The sequence below is a fragment of the Augochlora pura genome, chromosome 3, assembly GCF_028453695.1.
Source record: "Augochlora pura isolate Apur16 chromosome 3, APUR_v2.2.1, whole genome shotgun sequence".
Taxonomy (NCBI): Eukaryota; Metazoa; Arthropoda; class Insecta; order Hymenoptera; family Halictidae; genus Augochlora; species Augochlora pura.
The window spans coordinates 11,663,234-11,667,323 of NC_135774.1; positions in this window are offsets into that span (position 1 = coordinate 11,663,234).

The following is a 4,090-nucleotide window of genomic DNA, read 5'->3' on the forward strand; positions in this document are numbered from 1 at the left end:
AGCTTCTCCATTTTGCTATTAAATTTCTCGTAAAAATAAACAATCCTCTAACAGCAGCCATTAAATCAGACATGGAATTAACAATTAAAATTCTTAATTTCTATTTGCGCACGAATTAGCGTTTGATCGGAGGGTTAATGAGTAAAAAGGGTGACACGGTGGTCCGTTTTAGTTTTTTTTCAACTCGTCGGCTGTGTACACGGCGACGAATAAAATTAATTGGTCATGAACTTACAAACAAGCCGTCTAATCGGTTTCTTATATCGTGTCCGTCGAACACGCTCGCCCCCTTGCCGCGGAAAATAAAGTGGAGGGGTTCGGATCGAGGTGGACGAGGAAAGGGTGGCAAAAGGAGGTTTGAGGAAAAACGCGAGCCGCGTCCCGATAACATTGGTTTGCATTGGAAAGGAAGGTGGCAGGTGATGTGGCACGCGATCTGAAAATTACGGTCACCATCGATCAATACACGCAAGAATCAACGAAGGCGAGCGGGACTGCATCAATGGCTGCGTACACCTCCCTTCCCGGCGATCGGCCGCTTCTCTCTCCGGTTGCATAAAGCTGGCACTCGCCGTGAATCATCTCCCTCGATCGGATCCGGGATCGTGGAAAAATCTACGATGATCGAACGTGAAATATGTCGGACCTTTCAACGGATCGTGACGGCTGGTACAGCTTTGATTAATACGGCCGACAATCTTGTATCGAATTAATAATTAACGATATCAGCGACACCCGTCCGTGTATTAGATTGCGGATCAATCGGTGCCCGGGGATGGGGCACGCGAGGGACGGCATTGTCACGTGATTGTTAATCCGTGGCGGACGACAGGATCACGCGATCCGCGGAGAAATCTGCCGGTATGTTTAACAAGTTTTTTGTATTTATAATTTAAGCGAGATCCTGCCCGGAGATCGACAACTTCTCCTCGAATAAAATGAAATAATGCGAGCCAATTATCAGCGTGTTCCCGCCGCGGGAATCGTTACCAACGAGAGAAATCGGATCTATGATATTCCGAGGGCATTTCATTCGGGCCGCGCCTCTTCCCCCCGCCCCCCCCCCCCCCCCCCCCCCCCCCGCTACTCCCCCGTTTCCCTTTAAATAAAATAGACGAGAAGTTATCCGTTCGTTCGTTCGTTCGTTCGTACGGCATCGCTAATTATCTGTAATCGACGGATCCGTAGCATCGACAATCCCAACGAGTTTCTTGGTCTTCAAGGAGCTCCTCCACTTCCCACGTCTTCGAACGTACCCCGTAATTTCTTCTACTCGAAAGGAATTGCGAAACGCTTTGTTCGGTATTGACAGAAGAGAAGGGTATTGCGCGCAGCACGGTTAAGCAGTAACACAGAAGAATGTAATTAGAGTTCTCGGCATATCGATGCCCGATAACCCGATTATTAGGACAGAGCTCCGCGGTGGCTGCGAACTGAAAATCCGACCGGACCTGCAACCGGGAACTGTCCGAGACAGTTTCTTCGATCGGCTATCGGGCCTGATAAGCCAGCCTGAATTGCGGATTCGGATACGGCCGGGGTTCATCGCGGGTTTCGATCGCGTTCCACACAATGGTATCTCCACAGTCGGCGAACGCGAAATGCAACTCGGAATTCGCAATCTTCTAAATTGGTTTGTTCGCGGCGTTGTTTATGAGAACACGTCTTTGACGCTCGTGGTCCTACGCCGGGTAGATTACTACCCCACGCGTGATACTTGTGCTTCTAACTCCCACACTGTTCCTCGTTTATCGTTCGAGTGCTATGTAATCTTACAGATACTGTTTAAACTACAGATAAATATGTTTCATTGTACTAGAAGATGCGTCGGTATTTTGATTTCTCTGAAATAATTACTTTCAATGAAGAAATTGCAAGGTGGTATTAAAACGTCTTGAAACAGATAGCAGCTATAGTTTTTTCAGTTAATGAAGTGGAACTCGAGTTTGAGCGTCGAAACGCGCAAGAAAACTTTCGGTGCTCCCCTAATGCACCAGTGATCTTAATTTCTTGTAATCTTTTCATTATTTAAATGTTACAAGGTACTTTAGCAAAGTGGGTACTCGTGACGATTCCATGGAAGCAATGATTACAGTCATTCTTGAGTATCAATTCTCTTTCGCACACTTTTGTTCTTGTTTATTAGAAATCTACGCTGATTCCTTCATCTAAGTTAATTAGAAATATCTAATACCTAGACTCTGAATTTTATTTAACTATAATAAAAATAGGTAGGTGAAAATTCAATCTTAACATCTCTATTGCATGAAATTTCACCTAGCTATTTTCAATATTATTTAAGAACGCCTATGAATTATTTTTAACTCATTGAAACTATCAAGTAAGAAATGGAATTTTTATTTGACTCATTTTTGTTGTTTTTCAACGAGAAGAATTTTATTTTATGAAGAACCGCAGTCTACAAATAACACTATCTGGCGTCTAGAAAGTTGGATATGGAACCACTCCGAACCTAAACCAAAATGAACTAATAACATCATGCTGTTCCAAGTTTGAGTTTCTTTCACGATGATCTTAAAACATTCAACACCCGATGCATCAATCGACGATTCCGATAAACTTAGCCGATCGAAATTAATTCCGCTTCACGGTATTAAACGACCACCTAAATCTGTTCAACGTATACTTAACAATTAACAATTACTGCCATAACGACGCAGATAAAACGATAGCACTTTTGTGCCGTCTGTGCAAATGTACAATTATCCTTGCCTCGCAGCAACTACTCTGTCCGCGGTCGTTCTATTTGTACATCGGACGACTATCATTACGAGCAACTTAATTGTTAATAATTTTAATATATTCCAGGCCGGAGCTTCTGCCGACCATTCCGATCACGTAGAATTCCAACGGAAGGAACGGGCGCATCGAGTGCGTCCAAGCCGAGGCGCAATAACGCGAGACGAAAATCGGAGCCATCCATCAAAGCCGTGGAATGTGGTAGCCCGTGGTTACCAGGCATTTCCCAGCGGACTATTGATGATGGAAACTATTAATACCAGGCTGACATACTATGTCTAAAGATACCAAGGCCCGATAGGCGGCTGTTGCCACCCCCGGCCTCTCTCATTTGTATTCGCGATAGCGGTTTGCTTATCACGATGCTTCACGTGGCGTTCTCATCCTAAAACGAAGGCAATGCTAAGTATAGTGAAGGTGTACCCTTCGTGGTGAGCATTGGAAGGGCGAAGGAGGCGATGACGGAGCGACGAAAGAAGAAGAAGACGAAGAAGGGACGGCGGAGGAACGGCGCAGAAAAAGCGTGGAAAAAGGGAGAAGCCCGAGGAGAGAGAGACAGACAGAGAGAGAAATAGCGAGAGAGGGAAAGAGAGAGAGAGAAAGAGGCAGAGAGGGAGTGAGGGAGTGAGGGAGTGAGGGAGTGAGAGAGTGAGAGAGAGAGAGAGAGGAAGGAGTTTGAAGAAAAGGAGGAGGAAGAAGAAGACGAAGAAGAAGAAGACGAAGAAATGCCTGACGCCGATCGAAGAGACGGAGCCCCACCTCTTGCGAGAACGATGCCGTGCCGGGACAGGCCCGTCGAATGTTAAGGAGACGCGGGGAGCGAACATAACCTCACCTAACCTAACTTCACCTCCACTCTCGGAGGCCGCCGCGCGGCCGGCGATCCCGCGTATGATTTCCAGTCGAGCTCTCATTGGTCGACTGGTCGGTGCGCGGTTACCGCCTTCGCCATTAAATAAAACCTTGCCAGAAGAGAGCGATATTAAAAAACGAAGGGTCTCAGGCCCTCCTCGATACGTTCCCGACCTTGCCCCTACACTCTCCCGGTACCAACACGCCGATCCCGGTACCCTCGCGACGTGTCCGTTCATCGTCGTATCCACCCCACCAATAACGCCCGAAAATCTGCCTATCCGCAATTTCTATGCGACTCATCGCTTACGCTTTGAAACATTTGTTTTGCCGAGGCGTTAATTAAATGTTCTTTGGTTAATTGCTACCTGCGAAGACAGATTTATTTTATGACTTTTCAGAAGTATTTGTGTGGCTCTGCGGGGACTTTTTTGTTTGAAAATATTTGGAAAACGTTTGGACACTAGATAGATGTTTG